The sequence below is a fragment of the Strigops habroptila genome, chromosome 1 (genome assembly GCF_004027225.2).
Source record: "Strigops habroptila isolate Jane chromosome 1, bStrHab1.2.pri, whole genome shotgun sequence".
Lineage (NCBI taxonomy): Eukaryota > Metazoa > Chordata > Aves > Psittaciformes > Psittacidae > Strigops > Strigops habroptila.
In genome coordinates this window covers 90,630,388-90,650,169 of record NC_044277.2, presented here as the reverse complement: position 1 = coordinate 90,650,169, position 19,782 = coordinate 90,630,388, and the positions used below count along the sequence as shown (strand labels likewise).

General features: G+C 42.5%; 1 protein-coding gene across 24 annotated transcripts in view; it reads right to left on the bottom strand.

The window, feature by feature from the left end:
• ATXN1 (ataxin 1) overlaps nucleotides 1-19,782 on the bottom strand; it is a 224,454-nt gene that overhangs the window by 137,734 nt on the left and 66,938 nt on the right. Inside the window, exons 5-7 of one of the 24 annotated variants that reach the window (XR_003991127.1) lie at nucleotides 15,856-16,717; nucleotides 13,759-13,953; nucleotides 8,402-13,125 (exon numbers count right to left, since the gene is read on the bottom strand). The exons of 21 other annotated variants lie outside the window; for them this stretch is intronic. The gene's annotated coding sequence lies outside the window, so the exon portion shown is untranslated. Of the gene's footprint in view, nucleotides 1-8,401; nucleotides 13,954-15,855; nucleotides 16,718-19,782 lie in introns of those variants that run through there. 2 more of the 24 variants (XR_003991126.1, XM_030483924.1) reach the window with 2 other exon arrangements.

Below are 19,782 nucleotides of genomic sequence, written 5' to 3'. Positions count from 1 at the left end.
GGGTTGGAAAGGACCTTAAGATCATCTACTTCCAACCCTCCTGCCATGGGCAGGGACACCTCACACTAGACCATGTCACCCAAGGCCCTGTCCAACCTGGCCCTGAACACTGCCAGGGATCGAGCAACGTGTTACAGCACGACGAAGTCCAAAGGGCCTCATTGCATGTTTTGCCTTTTGGGTTCCATCTCTAATTCAAAGGGAGGAAAGAAACATTTGTGAAGTCGAAGAAGCAGACAGGGAAAGGAGAGCTGAAACAATGTGGATTTAAGTGACCTGAAAAGAATGATGTCCTGGATCAATTTTTTTTTACCACTCCACAGGACAGCAGCAGGGGAAAGTGAAAGGCAGAGAAATGGTTGTCTTGAGGACAGGGTCTGTGGTGCTGAAGATGCTTCTACCTGAAGACAATACCTTTAGAACAGCAGCCCAAACAAAGTAATTCTCATAGCAACCATGACACTTAAGACTATTCAACACTCTTCCTCAAAAGCCTTGGGCTTAGCTCTTTACAACTCCGGCAAATATTTTAATTAGAATCTTCCATGCCAACATCTGCCTCAGACTGATTTTCTGTGGGAAAGTTTCAGCAAAAAAATTTCAGCCATCTCAGAGAAAGACAGTAAGCAAAGAAATATGTAGCTTTGACTGTGTTAAATTTACTTCTGCTGCTGCTGCTGTTAATAATTTTTTGAAATACTAAAATGGCTTCAGACTCTGGAGCAAGCCTGAAAATTTAGCAAGAGGGTTATGCTGACCAGAGATGTGTTTTTAGCTATTCCTGTGAAAAAAAATCACCTATGTTTGGTTGATTTTAAATCCCAGGGGAAGGAGGAAGAAAATCAGCAGCTAAAGTCTTCAGACCTTCCGTCAGTGTAAACTTCACATCTCAGGCTTCGAGACAGCTCCAATACAGGCCACAGCATCTATGAAAGGGTCTGTCCTCACAGGATTCACTGCAGAACAAAAGACTGAGCTCTAAGCAGCTTTGGGACTTTTTAAATCAAGAAACCACAGTTAGTAAAGAAAGATTAAATTATTTCAGTATACTGTTCTTTACCTGAATATGTAGAGAAACAAGGAAGGGATACAAAAGAAGAGAAGCAGCACTTGGAGCTTCTTTTTTTAAGAAAGTAAACCCATAACAGCAGCAAAGAACAAGCACTTAAAATATCCCCACCACAGAACTTACGAGGATAAATATTTTCTGGTAACTCACCACGCCTGTATCAAAGACTCATGGTCTGCTATTCTCTAAAGTATTCTTCTCTTTCAGGAGCAACACTGAGAGAGGGTGACACTGCAATGTCAAGTTGCCCCTCCTTGTATTCCAAGGCACCTCTACTCAAACACCCCCAAATGCCATCTCTTCCTTGTCAGAAATCTTCCTTAACAAATTTCCCTTTTCTTTTTTTTTGTGAACTGTGCTTTTCTTTTTTTTTTTTGTTTGTAAACAAAGAAACAAACAAAAAAGCCAGAATGCAGCAAGGCTCTGCCAGAACTCAATTAATAAATAATGAGCATTGAGTGGTTTTGATCATTTCCTTCTGTCTGAGCCTCACAAACTGACAGTAAAACAGTGTATGACCCTTTACAGAACAATTTTACTATCACATTACATCCTCATTGGAAATTAAGCAACACAAATTTCACATTTTGAATGGGAACAGCTCATCCAATCTGGTGCAATGTTACCCACTGGGAAGTCCAGAGAGAAATACGCTGCAGGCCTGCACAGCAGGATTTCCAAAGCATCTATCTACTCATACGGCACACCCTAGCACAAGCTGCACCAACTTCTTCCCTCACTCTGCACTATAGAAATGTAACTAACACTTGCCAACTCACAGAGCAGTACTATTCTGTTGGACTTTTTCCATCATGTGGATGAACATGTAACTTGAGCTTGAGTTCAAGCAGTTCCTCAGGATGTGTGAATCCAGAGGGGTGAGTACAGAAAGGCAGAAAGGAGTAAAGACATCCTATCCCACTGCTATAACTGGAGATGCAGGGATGGGAGAAGTTACTTTTGTAGTCAAAATTGGAAAATGGGAAAAAAGGAAATAACAGGCGTTTGGAGAAGGGGAAGAGGGGGATACCTGCTGGAAAGCATGTTTGGTCACCTGCTAAAAAAAAGAAGGATGACTAGACAACACCTTTTGCCACAGAGACAGTATAAGAGAACAGAAGAAACACACATACACAGACAACTATAGAAGCTGTTTACAGCATTTTCTTTAAAAGTAGTGGCCAGGAGAAGAGATTCCCATTCTGCCCCTCTTGGTGTAACTTTACTTGACGAGAATATGCCAGTTTATACCAGCCATACACCTGCCTCCTTCATTTATAAGATACAGGAGACAAAACCAGTATTAATAACATCTTTTTATGTCCTGGTGTTCCTGAGCACACCATCTGTTTACATTTGGAAACTGCAGTGAGGTGCCCACCATACATGCTAAATTGCCAGGATTCATGAAGTGAGTGAAAAGTCAAAATTTCCATGACTTCAGCCCTCATTTGACTAACACCAGCACGAAGTGATCTCTATCCAAAGCATAAACACATTTCTTACAAACAGCTTAAATGCCAGTACTTTAAAGGCACAACTGGTCCTGTGTTGTAATCTCTCTAATGAATAAAATTCAATCACATCTACAAAGAAAAGTAATCTGTTCGTTGGCACATCACTGAAAGGAAGCAAATAACGGCTCACAATGCTAAGAGACGTAATGACAAATGTAAGGGAAATTACCCTTTGAATAATTTGTGCATGACCCGTAAGTTTTAGTGGGCTACAAGGAATACAAACTCAGCAGTTTCATTTTGCTCTCATACCAGTGCTTTAATTTTTTACGTATATACATTTTTAATGCATACTTACTCTCTTTTTTAAAGACTTTAAACTGCTTTGGGTGCAAGGGAAGGACTGAATTTGACCTCTTCAATGAATCATGCACACAAGCTCTCAAAAAAAGCATGTGGACAATAAAATAAAGAGGACAACTTTCCTCCCTTGCCTGTTTAAGATACTGCTGCCTTTCAGGCAGACAGCGAATGCTGCATTTAAGTAACAGAACATGGATTTCTCTTAGTAACTGCAGCTATAATTGTAGCTACTGCTTATGCTGCTTCCATCCTATTAGTGTTACGACTGTCCAAAGCGTAACATTCAACTAAATTGCTGTAATTTCTGATAAACGTGTACTTTTTTATGTAATATTAAAAAAGAAAACCAAAAAACCACTTTCAGAATGTTACCCCTTTCCTCTGTTACCTTATTCCGCTTCTCTGGCACCAATACTGAAAAGCAATACTGCTTCCCCTCCCTTCGATGTCTGGCAACCTTTTCTTAAACCAAAACACTGATTCAGTGGATGCTCTGCCCACTAATACAGATAACATGCCTTTTCCACATCTGAGTCTCTTAAGGACAATGCGGGGTAGCTTTATTTGTAATCATTCACCAACTAGTATCCCATTTCGTAACTAGTAAGAATTGGCTTTTAGCATTTTCCTCTGCTGTATATGGTATTTGCATGTGGTTACTGCATATTACACAAAACAGCGATCAAAATAAATAGCCTGTGTTGCCACATTTACTCATACACAGAGTACATATCTTAGGCAAGGACACATTTTGCCTCTCATGTATTTTCATTATGATGAAATAAGGCACAGGCATGAAGAATCCATCCCCCTGCATGGAAATAACATGTTGGACAGAGTGGCAGCAATTACAAACCGGACTTATCGACTCTTATATCCCTATACCGACAAGAAGAAAAAACTGCACAGTCAAAATGCAAGACAAATTGTAGCATTTAAAGCAATCAGTTACTCCTCCTAGGTTTCAGTCTGTTTCACTGGAAAGCAACTGTTTAACAGTATTATTAAGGTAGCACAGCATGATTTATTCTTACTCGTTTTCAGCTAAAAGTATTTTTGCCTCTTGCATTTCCTTTTTTTGCTTAAAGAAGGATGGCCCAATAAAAAATTAATGAGAAAAACTAGCACAAAATACAACAGCTCTGATTTATAGGGTCAGATGAAGAGATTGGAAATGTCCATTAAATCCAAACGCTACTTCCAGTCTTCCTTCTTGATCACTTACTATTTTGCATATTTTCCTTTATACCCCTGCAGTAACTGACAGGCCAAACATATCACACTTACTTAACAGATTCATGCTATACTATCATCCCATACTTCCGATAGTTGTGTGCGTTCTTGTTACCCCATCCCAATAAGCTGTAAGAACTAGGAAACAGACTTCGGTGTGTGGCACTGTGGCATTTTGGCAAATTTAGGAAAGACAGGAAAAGGGAAAGAGGAAAAAAATAGAAAAGGAGAACAGGAGGGAAAGAGAAGAGTAGCACTTACGCCTTCGCATGGGAAGGTACACCAAAAGGACAACCATGGTGTTCCACAGGAAAGCTTAAGAGGTCTAAAAAGTCTGCAACAAGCAGGATGCTGTGCACTGATCTGGGGAGCTGAGCACCTGCTGTTCCTACTGCAGCTACAGAAAGCAGATCACTGCCTTGCTCAGGACCAAGCTTTCTGGGTCACAGACCATCGTATTCCCTGCAGCACCCAGCATAATGAGAGATGTACCAGTTGTCATGCACAAGGGCTTCCAAGCCCCTTCCTCACCACCACTGCACGCAGACACCCACCTACACTGGTTGGCGAGGAGGTGACCACACATCACTTTGGCAAGCATCAGCCAGCTCCTCCACCCTGACACTGAGGTCAAGCACAGCAGCAATAGAGAAGCCATTGTTTTAGTCATAAAATCCTAAGAAAGTCTAGAAAAAGCATAACCATAACCACCTAATGGAACTAAACCCAAGCCATTTTCCCCCTCCAGACACTCTGAAGGAGCACTAAGTACCCTCAGTAACTTAACTGAAAGAAGTCCTCTATGAAGTTACTTCTCAATACTTGCAAAATATTCCTGGAGGTTTTTCAAGTATTATGGGAACACCTGAGTGCATGTGTTACCCTGTGCATCTAGCCAGCCTGCTTCTTCTCTCATTGAAATCAGCTGCCCTTAATTTGAACAGTAGGAGACCTGGGCCTTTTCTACTGCTGTGTTCCTTATCAGAGCTCTATAAATGTCACACCTTTATTTTATTAGTGAAAGACGTATTTTATAAATTAACAATAAAAGCATTCTTGTAAGGGAGGTTTTTTGGCCCCTGTTGCGACTCTGAATTCTTGAAGGTCAGATAAAGCGGTCCGTAGAAAGGAAGAGAGGAAAATGCTCTGCAATATCCTTTAAAGAGCCTCTGCAGTAAAGACAATAAATAGCTGATTTGTTACATGGCTTTGAGGGCAGCCACAAATGGAAAGACCACAGTTAAATGAACCTGGTCATGAAAGCAGCAGCAGCTTGTCCCGTACAGTATCCACATTAGTTAACTCTTCTTGTGATTCAAGTCCAAGACTTCATATTGTTCTATTTCCGCCTATTCCTCTGCTCTAGATTCCCTTTGTGACACTTTTATCAATGGAAAATCGAGGGAGGGGTTTCCAGCTGGGAGCCCAACAAAAAAACAGGAGGTTCAGTCTGGTTTTCTCACTTGCGCTGCAAGAGCCATTTCAGCACCAGTAATAAAAGAAAAACTACACAAAGAAAGAAAAGACATGACCTGAAATTATTTTATCATCATGAATGGTGCACTGCTCTTTATTCTCCAGTACAGTTAGTCTCACACATTGCCACAATAATTTCCTAGCTTGAACAGAGCTCCTTGCAAATAACACATATTCGTGGTAAGGGACAATGTCAGCTAGAATTCCACGGAAATGCTAAGAAAAAGTTAACAGCAGCATGGGTCAGATCTGCTTTTTGTTATGCTCTTGCAATTTTTAACAGAGTTATAGCTGCAATGTCATAGTTAAAATAAATAACAAAATACAATAGCCTGATTGCGTCCTCTGCAAGAGGTGGGGAAAACATGCACAAACAACAAGGGAAGCTAAGTGGCACACTGGGAGCCATGCAAAATAGATTTAGCACAGGCACATCTACACGGTTACACCTGGGGGTGTCATTACAGCAGCTCTAGTGCAGGCACAACCGCAGCCAGTTGGGTGCTTACATTAGACTTGCAACCTTAGAAGGTGGTTTTGATAATGAGATCATTTGCACCAAGGGGATTTTCAAGGTAAGTCAATGGGTAGATTTGGTCTCATTTAAGACCAGGAAAGACTAATAATCATGCACCGGAACATCATGGGACCACAGATCATTCATCTTGGGAGGCACTTCGTATAGTAACAACAGAGCTCACATAAATGTACAGGAGCACTGCTCCACACAGATGATAGGCTCCTTGAACTCTAGAGCTATCTACTGTAGCTATTTTCATACACCACCAAGAAGCCCTGGGCACCACTATCTTTTCAAGCAAAAGGACAGATGCCTCAAAACCTTCAATAGCCAATTATCTAGCTATTGCAGGCTCTGCAAGTGTCCCAAAGACAAGAAAAATCCTTCTCACACATCCACTGCCTGAATGAGATGGCTGTTCAAGGCACTGTGCCTGTAATGGCTCTGCTGAGAAAATCACCTTTAGATGCAAGAGAAATCAAGGCTGCTATCACCGGAAGGCAGTAGCTATCACCCCAATCACCTAAGCTTGGAAAAGCTGCAACAGAGAATGAGCAGCAAAACTGAAAGGAAAATACTAGATGCAAAGGCTGTCTGCTTAGACCTGGAGAATACTTAAAGATATATCTTGTGATGGAAGAAAATCAGCAGTCATCATCATCAAATAGCCTGAGTATTCAGAAGGCACCTGAGAGAGCATAGTATGGTACCCAAACTCCCAGATTTTAGCTTGTTGGACAACTTTTAATAAAATAGGTCATATGGATCTCAGGTACCTAAACCATAAAAAATAGTTAACCAATAAACCTTGAGAACTGACTGCTAGCATTCTCTGAACCTATACTGCAGACCTGCTATGAGGAACAAGCATCTGGGTACCAGATATCTGCCCTGCAGATATTCCTACCAAGGGAACATGCCAAACAGGGGATACCCCACTTGCAATGTTTGTGATGGCACTGGCAAGGAAGTGCCTTCGTTCCTAATGCCACAAAACCTGAAGTTTTTTTAAGTAAGCTGCTGTAAACCTGGTATCTACTCCATTTTCAACTAAACTTTGTAAGTGTTGGTTATGTCTTTCCTAAATAAATACATAAACTTCATCAGTGACTATGGCAAACCTGACCATTTACTTTATTTTCCGCAACATACAGAGCAATGCTCATTACGTAGTTGAATGTGAAGCAGCTCAGTAGAGAGTTAAGGAAATGCCTAATTCAAAACTAACTGAAGGGGCAAACTATGTGTGGAAAAAATTCATTTAACTTGTGTGTAGCCATATGAGGCAACTGAAGGAAGTTTATGTGATCCTAGTGTGTTACAGAAAAAAGGGACAAGAGGAAATATCCTTGAAAATAATACTTCTCAGCTCCAAATCTAGAAATCATTTCTGATTACCGCTCAGAACTCTGTCTGGGGTCCGATCTTTCATAATGACCAAATTCTGAGAAAGACATCAGCTAAAATAAAAAAAAAAGGGGGGGGGGGGAGAATAAAAATAAAATCACCACACTCGCAACTCAAACTTACTAATTACAAGCCAAAAAATGAAGCGGGAGAAAAAATTACTTCCGGTCCCTGCAGGTAAGGTTGAAGTCCTGAAGCACTAGATATGAGAATAATTAATTAGAGACCAACAAGTTAAACAGCCTAACAGGGTCTTTTTAATTTATTAAATATATTTTGCTTTAATCACATTAATTTTTCAGAAATGTACAATAATCTTTGTGGTTTAAAATGACTTTGTATTCATTTTTTAATGGAGAGTATTTTTATTCATCTAATACATTATCCTTTCAAGAAAATTATCATACTTGACTACAAGTACTTAATGAGGCACTAATTAATACTCCTATTTCTCGCCATTTAAAACTCCTTTGAGAAATGAGGTCAGAAACCTGCTTTAATGCATACGATACTTCTCAGAATCTGAATGGGAAGGGACCTAAAATGCACCTATCACTCTTCTTGATGGAAGATATGCCCTTTGAAAACTGAAGCCCAACATGACAGTGATCCCTCTGGACTAACTGTTGCTAGCCCCCTGCACAGCAGCTGTGGGAGGATGGTGGCCCAGCAGCATACCCCTCTTCACAGCTCCTGAACAATGCGAAGTAATTCTCCCACTTCTTGTTTAACAAGACAAGTTTTACTTCTCCCACTCCCATCAGCGGGCAGCTGCCTCTCCCAGGGAACACAGCTGAAGGGCCTGTCCTACTACAGCATGCTCCTGAAGCCGCTTATTCCCCCCGTCTTGCTTCTGCCGAGTGCCGTAACACAATGACAGGCAGCTCCACCTTCCTGCGCCCAGAGGGCCCTGGCTGAGCCCCGGCAGCCTGCCAGCGGCTTCAGCCATCCCTGAGACTCGCCAGGAACGCGGTAGGCAAATTCGGGTTACAAACACCTCCCAGAGCAGGAGTGGCCGTTTTGGACTCAAGGAGCTGCTGCTGAAGGTTTAAAGAGCAGAAGCAAAGACTAAGCGCAAGTGTTTCTGAAGCTCTCAGGAAGTTTGCAGACACCCATGAACTTCACTGCTGGGTTTGCTCCGCACTGTATACTAAATGCAATTATTTAAGAGCGGCTCCATGACGGGAGGAGGGGAGGAGAGGAAGGCTTCCTTTTGGCACAGCTCCTTCAGAGTTCAAAGGGCACATATGGCCTGCAAACACAGTGCAAGGGATAATGTAAGGATTAAAGGAGGGATGGGAGGAAAATGAGAATGCAGCAGGGACAAGCAGTGTCGTTCTGGATCTGCAAGAGTGGAATTTTAAATAAAGGAATGGGGGGTGGGGATCAACACACACACACACACACACACACCCCCTTATTTTAATTCCACATCCAAAGGGAGGGACGAATTGCAGGAGCCACCCCACCTGAAGGGCAGACCTCTATGGAGTAGGACCTGAGCACTTCTGCTAGGGGCAGAGACCCCGAGCCTACAGCCTTGCCAGGCAGCAGGACCTGGAGGACTCTGCCCAAAGAGCAGGACTGGAAGCAGCCAGAGATAACAGGAAGGGTACCACAAACACCTCTCAAGAGGCAGGAGGGGTTTACCTCAGAATAAACACATGTATACAGTACCAAGCCTCCAGGGAGGCACGGCATGTCTGACCACAGAGTTAGGTGCCTGAATAGCACAAGTCCTGATTTGCCTTGCTGTGCCCATGTAGCCATGCAAAGGGAGGCACATGAAAGTCAGCAGCCTGTGAGACCATGCCTGTGCCCACCCCTCATCCCGACACCTGCTTGTGACCCTGTGTTAGTTATGGTAGAAACCAAAGCCTGCTCTTCCCACTGCAGGGCATGTCAAGCGCAAAAATAAATAAATAAACAAAACAAAACAAAAAAAACCCCTAAACCATCCACAACAATCCTCGGTCACAATTTCTACATAATTATTACACAACAACTGCCCATAATGAGAGAATGAATTTATAACCACACACGAGCTATATTTACCAGTGGACTGGTTACAAAGCAAAACAGCAGGAAACCACAATGTGTGTCTTCATATTAGCTCCTCGGTGGTGGCGCAGGGCAGGGCTGCCTGTGCAGCAGGGCAGGTGAAAACTGGGCACGTGAAAACTAGGCACACCGGCCAAAGAGGAGTGCAGTTCTGTGGGGATGGAAGCTGGACCCAGCAGGGCACAGAGATGCCACCAGGAGTTCAAGGTGAGCTATGCAGAAGTAGGACTAGAAAGACCTGTTTGATTTCAGGGTTAAATAGTTGGCCACCCAAACAAAAACTGAAGGGAGTCTTGCCTCCCAACTTTCCCAGCTTCCAGAAATTTCAATTCCTAGAGGGAATTAAAAAAAAGCAACATAGAAAACGAAAACCACCCCACAACTGGAAGCGCAGCCCCCAGGCGGTCAGGACCCAGGAGGCGAACTGTTCCTGCCCCTTGAAATGAACACTCTCAGAAACACTTTGCACTCTTCTCCCCTCAGCTGTTCAACAGTCGACCCCCTGCAAAATGGGCGCAATTCAACCCAAACTGGGATGGGAGGACTCTGCCTCACGAGGAGGCCTGACAAGATCAGCAGCCAAGCCCCAGCTGACAGCTCTTTATCACTGGGGAGAGTTGATTTGGGTCTGTCTACCAGCCACCATGCCTCGCTGAGCTCAGGGGGTGTTCACAACCTTCAAACGCTGCTTTTCAGGCATATTTGGCCAAAACTGCCACACAGCTTTGGAAGTTACTGGAAGTGCAGCCAGGCCAATGGACTCGAGGAAAGACAAGCAGCACACTCATGAGAGCTCCATCTCCTCAGGCTGACGCCATGGGAGCAGGCAGCATCCCTGCTGCCAGCAGCACCCCTGACCACCTCCCCCTGGCTGCTCATCCCCACCTCTCCCCGTGCCAGTACAAACCCTCATGCTTTCCAGGCTGGTGTGAGAATGATGGTGAGATAGATCCAGGAACAGATCCTGCTGAAAACATACCTTCTTTTTTTTTTTTTTAGGGATTATTTTTGACTTGGATCCTTTCCCAGACCTGGCTCAGAGCATGACTACACAACGCTTATGTCAGCACAAGGAAGTCATCTGATGAGCACCCAAGGGGGGGGTGGGCAGGATTGCTGCTGTCGCCATCCTGGCCACCTTAATGAGCTTGTAAAACAGCGGCCTATGGACAGCAGGTTAAAAAGTCACAGAGCTTCAGTTAAGCGAGGAAGGCAGATGAAAAAACCTCAACAATATGCACACATCTTACCGACTCGCTGCTATGTCAGGCTGCTGCCAGAACAAAGCAAAAGCACAGGGCCTTCCCTTGAGAAAAAGGGACCCTTCGCTCAGCTCCACCACAGCCCCAACACAAAAAGGCTCCTGATATACACCCAGGGAACATCTGGCTCCCTATTAGTTCCTAAGCAGGATACGCAGAAAAAAAAGAAAGTGCACCTTGTAAACCACTGATATCTCAAAACTACCTACTCTCTTTATCTTTTTGGTTAGCATGCTTTCCTGCCCTGCTCTGTCTCTGGACAGACACCAAGCAGCCTAGCCCTAGCTCAAGGTGGAAGCATAAAAGCAAGACGGGGAAGGTGAATGGAGAAAACAACTCTCCTTCCCCATGGGCTATGGGTGCAAACCCACCACAGCAAACAAGAATAACCCTAAACAGGTGGATGACAAAACCCCATGATCGCTGCTTCTGGTGTTTATGCTGACCAGTATGCTATTACTGCTCTGGTGGCAATCAGTAAACCTGTCATGAAAAGAAAGGATGTGTTGGGCTTGCTATCGATCCTTGTAATTCCTGTCTGAGTACAATCATATCGTCTTGAAATGTAGCCCAAAAGGGCACCACTATTCTGTAACTGAGTTGCTTTTGGAAGATGAGTCAAAAGCAGTTCCACACACTTAGATCTCTTCTTGAGGTTGCTGACAATTTTTCCTGGCTTTACAGCCACATTTTCTGATTCTTAATGTATTTTCTTTCCCTGTTGCTGAAAGAGCCACACAAATAAAGAGAAATCTGACTATCCCAGGAAATTATGTAACTGACTATACACAGAGGGCTGTCAAACATGCACAAAGTAAACTAACGGAAATAATATGATTTTTCCCCCCTCTAATGTGTTTCATTTATAGTCATTGTAGGTGTTACATGTAACAACAGTAAGTGGAACAATTTCATACAGCATTTTCCATATTCAGACAGCTATTCTACATCCCCCTGTGCAGCAGTTTCTATAGCTCACTTTGTATTATGGCAACATAGCAAGGCACCTCAAATTAAGCCTGGAGCAGCAACTGTGCCCTACAACCAGGGCTAAAACCTAGCCTCATGAGTAGATGTGTCTATAGCCACACCAGCTTCTTCTCCCCAGCAAAGTTTGGACATTGCCAGTAGCTGGCAGGCAGCAGCACAAGCTTCTGATGGCCCAACTCTTGCCTCCGAACAGAGGCCACCAACAACACAAGCAATGCATGGGGTAACCCCTCCCCCCCAAAAAAGTTATTTTGGGATGGCATACCTGCTGTAAAAGAGCTTCTAGGCACTACAAGGGATGAGCTCCTGTTTGCAAAGCCTTGGAAAAATGCTAGGTAAGAGGTATGTATTGCTATTTAGCACAAGGCTTGTGGGGATGAGCAGAGGCCTTGATTGACAGCACTGCTCCCTTCCTACTGCTCATATGAGAAAAGAAGCAACACTCAGTTGAAAAAAAAAAAGCAAACCATGAAACACATGCAACTCACACCATATCCAAACTAAACAATAAAAGACAAAAAATAAATGCATCCTGAGCACCCACTGTATTTTATGTTCTTTTGTCATCAATTACAATTCCTGTGATGTTAATAATGTGTGCAATGACAAACTCAAAAGACACAGGAAGACGCACAAGGAGAAGGTCAATGCATACCATCATCCATGTATGACATGTCACACTCAGAAGACAACCCAGTGGAGTAAGTATCATTCATTACAAGTCATCATATTATTGCATCCAAAACTGGGCCCAAAATTACATATGAAAACACATCTTCCAAGCATGGCTAGAACAACAGTACCAAACAAAACACATGATACTATTCAAGTGTTATGACAAATTGTCCATTTTACCTGGAAAACAGAGTATCATCGCCCTGAAAAAGGATCATAACAACAGTGACCTAACAATTGTTAAGTGTTCGTATTTAACATACATCCTAGCATATTCATAAATCAGGTATTTCTGAAGGTAGGAAAGAAAGATAAGAAAACAGGTTAATGAGTTAAATGTAAATGATAAAGAAAAATCAAATACTTAAATCAGAAGAAATGTGAGCTAAGAAATATGAGAAGATTTTGTGTGCACAAGCATGTGAAATTTAATACAATTCCTAATTCAGGTATCTCGGATCACACCTGTCTTTGTTTTTCAGACCTCAGTTTCAGAAGTTAATTATTTTTCTCATTCATGGTTTCAGAAGGACTGCTGTCTCTTCAACAGTGAAATTCTACCCTCCAATTCACACAACACATTCCCACTGACTCCAACCAGCCTATGGTTAACTACAAATACAATGGAAAATTCAAGGTAGCTTACTGTCTTTATTTTCCCTTTTTTTTTTTTCCCAATGTGCTATCAAGCTATTTGTAATGACTATCAAATGAATACTTTTCTGAATTAACAATTAGGACAAACGAAGACTCTAATATTTTACAAACCCATTTGATGTGAAATACTAGATACATGTTCTAGGCCTCAATTTTTCAGACCTTTATTATTGAATTCTGACTTTCATTCCATTAGCACTCTCAAACAGTTTATTAACATAAAGCAGAGCCTTGCTAATTTGCAATAATGTTTACGATACCTACTCTAAATTAATGGAAGAAATCAATAAATTCATCAATCAACAAAAAAGAACAGAAAAGAAAAAAGATAAAATACATTCTGTTCTATTACTAAACAATAGTTTAGTAAATCCTAAATGGTGTTTTAATTATTCATACAATATCTCTAATGCATTAGTGAATGTGATGTATAGCATATCTACTTAAAAAAAAAAAAAGTCTTAAGTCCCAATTCAGGAATGTGGTTCCTTTGTGGAATACAAAGGAGGCATCTGAATACTTTCTTGTATTTTATTCTACATACTCAAGTACTGTCCTGCTTTGGATTAAGAATACAAGACTACTTACTCTCCAGCATGTCTCTGCTGAGTGCAGACCCGTACAGAAGAAAGTCAGGCGACGCTGCACAGCCTGTAACAGAGCACACGACACAACCACAGGGCAGAAGCCCCTCTCCATTACTCCTGCCATAACCAACAAGTAAATTCCGAGAGCTGCAGCTTGAAAGGGGAGGCAACTAATATCCCACATCTTGACATCCCACTGAGAAAATGAGGATAAAACAACGAGCTAGTGAGTATCTTTGCAAAGAGAAGCCAGGGTCTAAATTCTGGGCCTGCCTTGCCAAGCCACTCCTCCTTTTTCACCAATACGTAAAACTCGGTGCATTTTCTGCACACAGCACTACGCCATTCTCACTCATTCACTACCATGTTCAGGCTGCACACTCAGTAGCTATGTGTAAGTAGTAACAATCATTCTTGTCCCAGGAGAGACAGCAGTAGCACAAAGCAAGCTGCAAAACCCACGAGTGAAATTCTGGCTGGAGGTGGAGTTTTTCAAACAATAATGGTGAGCTCTAGAAGAGAGGCTTAAGTGCACAGAGCGCCACAATTACCATCCCTTTGCATGTCGGCAGGGCATAATAAAGGGTTAATAAGCCACTACTGCTCACATTATTTACTAATCCATGCCTCCCTTACTTAGCAACTTCCTCCTTAAGTCCTGGCATCTCTTCTCCACTTCCCTCACCATTTTGGGTCCTTTTCCTCCCAAGATTATCATCTCATGGAAGTTCCTCCTCCCTCTCCACTGCCTACAACCCAGTCTTTGTCCTAGCTCCCTACAATGCTCCATGTCTGGACAAGCTCCACACTCACTCTGAATTTACTGCTCTCCTGCTCCTCCACGCTTGCGAAGCAAGTTTTCACTCAGCTGCCCTTGCATGCCAGGATGAGAAGCAGTGCATGGAAGCTGGAAAACACATGAGCAAGCTCATGAGCAACAGCCACCAGGAGAGCAGGGCTTTGTCACTAGCAACCCAAGGTGGAAATGCTGTGGGTCTTATTTAGTTCAAAGCTGAAATGTTTCTGTCTAGGGTGTCTGTTTGTATCTCAAGTCACACAGAAGCCATTAGTACCAATAATGTGTCATTACGGGGGCGTCAGCAGAGACTCGGTAGCTAAGGTTAATTTGAGATGCATAATTTAAAGCAGAACTAAAATCCCTCCATTTCACACTTTAATGACTGAATTCAAATCATTCTTCAAATTTGACACAGCAGCTCTTAAGGGGACACTTGCACTTATCCCTTTTCTCCTTTTTTTTTTTTTTTTTGCCAATTTTACAAGCTATCTATTGCAGAACAAAAACTGTCCTCCCTTTACAATCACTTAAACCTGTTTTCCCCTCACATTTCCTTGCAGCAGCTTCATATTTCACACATTCATTCTGACATGTTAGAATATGCCTGATACAGGCCACTTCTGCAACTTAAAAAAACCCAATACTAAGTTAAAAATTTCACTCATCATAACCCCAGTGATTTTGCCAAGAACAGCTGACAACACTGCTTATCTTGAACATACCACATCACTTAGGTAACAGTAGTACCCGCATAATTCTTTGTCCTCAGAAAGTACTCTGAACATCCTGCTAAAATACATGAGACATAATTCTTGTTTTTCATGCAGAAAACTGAGGCAAAGACAGAAGGATGCTGTGGTTCAACAAGTGCTTCAAGCTCGTCCAAGTCTCCCAAATTCACTGATAATTTGTTTTGTCAGGCAATTTCCCTGAGCACAGCTGATAAAACTCAAAAAATAATTAAGCAAAACCTCATCACAACAAAACAAAGCAGCATGATAGGGAGATCTCCAAGCTGCTCATGCAGAGATGCAACGCTTCTCTGTCCAACACCTCCTGCCTTTTACTGTGGTTTCTTCAATAAAGCTCATGTAACGTTACCTAAATGCATAGAAACGTACAATGACTTTTGTCATCTGACACAACTTGATTTTGCTCTGAACTTTCAAGAAATCACAGTTCAAGCACAGAGACATTCTTTGGAGAACTGCCCTCCATGCTAAAAATGGCAATGGAATTGCACAAGGGCAGAGGGGAGGGGAAAAAAAAAAAGAAAATTCCAAGAAATCTTTGACTCACCCATTGTTATTCATCAGGTTTTTGGAGCAGAGAATGGAATGCCATCAAGCTGAAACTGACAGTGCTATTTTCTGAACTCTAAGTGATGTCAATACTTCACAAAGCCCCAAGTGCTGAGAAAATTTTTCTCTGCAAAATTTTAAGAATGACTCTTAAATTTTATTAGGTGGTGGTGGTGGGAGAACCCAGAGCTAAAAGAGGCACCTGAAATTAAACTGCTACGTAGGTGTGCTCACTGAGAGTATTAGGCTTCACAGCTTCGTGCTATCTGTGACTCAGACTTGGTGCCACAGGTGTCAAGAGACCTGGGACCTAACTGGAGCTCTGTAGAAACCTGCTGCTTTGTCTCTTTTCTTTTTTTACTATACAGTAAAAAATTCACCCTCAAAGACAGTCCTTAAAGCAGGCTTTTGCACTCAGCACAGACCTGAATCATTTTAGTCCACAGATTCTGCTGTCCAGTTAACTTTCACCTAGCAAAGCAGATTTTTCTGCTGTTTAATTGTTAAGGTTTTCAGAACAACATGATGTCTAACAGATGAAATGGCTTCAATAAAGTTCTGAAAATAACACGTACTCCGGCACGCCAACACACTATTTTTAATTGTAGCTCATTAAAGATGTAATAGAAGAAGAATTACATTCACTTCCAGCACTGTTCCATCAATGCGGTGAGATAATCATGCTGCTGTATCATACATAAAGCACTATTTATGTGTAGTGGTTTAGGTAATCTAATGGAAAGGCAGAAAGCAGTGATTCACTCCTTGTTCTATCTGTTGCTGCAACATGGCTTTTGTCTATTGCAGGGCCCAAGCAAGCACACAGAGTGATTGGTTTCAAATGTTAGTAAAACAGAGACCTGGAAAATGGAAAAAAAACCCAAGTCAGTTGAAATGCTGAACGAAAAGAAAAGAAAAAGAGAGGGGGGGAAAAAAAGTCAATCTGGATTGCAGATGAACAGTACTTTACAGAGCAGCGTACAAATGCAGGCCTCTGAGGTAATTTAAACCAAATGCAGACTGAAACTGAAGTAGTTTGGTGAGTCAGCACAGTGAAAGGACACTAAAATTACATGCGAGAAAAGTGCAATCCTTTTTATGTAACACACTGTACATTATTCCAGATATACCAAAAAAAAAAAAATTTCATTGTCTCCTTTGTGTTATGCCACCTTCATTTCCAATCGGACTCAAATTCTACCTTCCAGAAACAAACCGCGTGCAGGGACTAGCTGTGAACTCTGATGTCTAAGACTTTCATTTCCCTTTCACAAAAATTTCATCTCCAGACCATGACAACATTAATAAACAATCATTGGCATGAATGCTACTGACCACCTTCCGCAATTACTTTCCTCTGGAAATAAAATAAAAAAATAAATTAATAGTTAAAACCAAAACTGTAGAGAATCATTACAGGCTCCGACAATGATTAAGTGCCTCCCAGATTCTGCCATCCCAGAGGTTTCAGCAACATACAGCTTGGTGCAGACCAGGATTTCAGCACTAAATATGCTCACCATCAGTCAAGGAAAGGCTTAGGCCCGTATCTGCCTTGAACATTTCAAAAACTATAGCCATTTTTAAACTTCCAAAGCAATTTTCATCTCCATTTTCATCTCATTCTTGCCTCATACTTTCACAAGAACGTAATTCTGTGAAAGCCACAACAATTGCTTGTTCAACGGAGACTGCCACTCTCTGAAGTGCTTTCTGTGATAGATTTGTAAGGACAGACGTGGGTAGAAATGAATAATCCAAAAATATCCACAATAGATAATGAGCAGAGTCTAGGAAAAAAAAAAAAAACCACCACATACTGCAAATGCAGCCCAAATTGGAACAAATGCCTACGGTAGCAACAGCACAGGAAGAGCAAAATGTTATTGTACATTACTGGCATGCAGCCCAAAATTACAAAAAATACTGCAGTATTCCACAGTAACAGCGTAAAATATTATCATTTCAAACAAAGCAGCTGCAGCACCCTGCCCACAGCAACCACGCTGCAGAGAGCCAGGGGAGGAGAGGGCGGCCGGCTGCTGAAGGACTCCCTGCTGCAGAGGGTGAGGGGGCCACAGGGTCGGCAAGCCCCCCGGGACAGCTTCTCCTCGCACCCACAACTCCACTTCATCAGGGCACGAAGGACAACTGCACAGCAGCAAAGGGCTCTCACATGGCTCCAGCGGAGCCCTCTAACAGAGAGAAGCACACTGCTCACTCTGCATTTGGGCTCTCGCTGTAGCGCCTTCTGCCAAATTTGCATTTTCACAGCATCTCGGATTCAATAAAATCCTGCCCATTCCAGCTCCTCTGCGCTAATCCCTGTGCTACCTGGCCCCCTCTAACACTATTCCAACAGGTGTTAACAGTGGGCTAGCAAGAGGCTCCTGAGCATCAGTTGACATACACTGCCGCTGCAATGGCTATCATTTGCCTCCCTAGATGCCAAGCAGTTGCTCCACTACCTATCATCAAAACAGGAGACGATATGCACACAAGTTTACTGGTGATACTCTTCTTGACCACTCTACCCAAGGACTGCCACCACAGAGCAGTCACACCAGGGCAAACAGAAACACCCCAGAAGTTACAATTAAGTCTGTCTGCTAACTGGCATGCACAGCACACAGATCAGTAGTCCTGTATCATCATCCACAGAAATAACATCTATCACATTTGGTTTCTACATGGATCATGAAAAAAGACCAGCTATGGAGCCACACGTTTTCTCCAAACTTTATGCACTCGTAGAACTAGCAACCAGAGGAAAAGAAATGCACAACCCTGAACAGAGAGGTTATCAGAGAAGGAAATGCTGCTCAAATGAAAGATACTTATTTCTAACTCACTGCCCTGTTGCCGGCTGGGACAGAGTTAATTTTCTTCCTAGTAGCTGGTACAGTGCTGTGGTCTGGCTTTAGTCTGAGAATAATGCTGATAACACACTGATGTTTTGGTTGTTGCTAGGGAGTACTTACTCTAAGTCAAGGACTTTTCAGTCTCTCATGCTCTGCCAGTGAGGAGGGGCACATGAAGCCAGGAGGGAGCAGAAACAGGACGCCTGACCCAAACTAGCCAAAGGGGTATTCCATACCACAAAACGTTCTGCTCAGTATGTAAACTGGGGGGAGTCGGCTGGCAGATACCAATCACTGCTCAGGGATGAGCTGGGCATTGGTCAGCAGGTGGTGAGCAATTGTATTGTGCATCACTCAGGTTTTATTTCTCTTTCTCTTTTTGTTGTCTCCCTTTTCGTTACAATTATAATTATTGTTACATTTTATTTCAATTATTAAACTGTTCTTATCTCAAACCATGGGTTGCACTTTTTTTTCTGATTCTCCTCCCTACCCCACCAGAGGAGGGGTGGGTGAGCAAGCGGCTGCACGGTACTCAGTTGCCGGCTGGGTTTAAACCACAACACTCCCGCTTCCCATACAGGCTGTGAACAGTACAGATTCTCTGGATGAAACTGCAAAGCTTGAGCTTTGCCTCAGCTGTCAATGCTGCCTCAGGTATTGCGCATCTCCCCACAGCCCGACAACTCTGAAATACACGAACGCCTCTGGGCAGTATCTTTTAGAGATGTTCGAATCATCACAAAAACTGTTTTCATACTGCCAACCAGAAAGATGATGTTTTTAGGAAGGAGCAAATTAACTGCCATACCTAAATACCTCCTAGCTCATCAGCATTTCACATCTTTCCCATGCCAGCTTTTCCCTGCCAAACACAAAGGAGGCTGTAGTATATATATGCAATAAACTGCAGTAATACATGCAGTAGATTGAAATACTGCATTCACTGGCTTATGGATTCAAAGACCCACTGGGAGTGTTGCAAATCTACATACAGACTGGGTGCTGGATTTGACTCTCTGACGTATGTAACAGATGTGTAAAGTAACACATAACCAGATGCC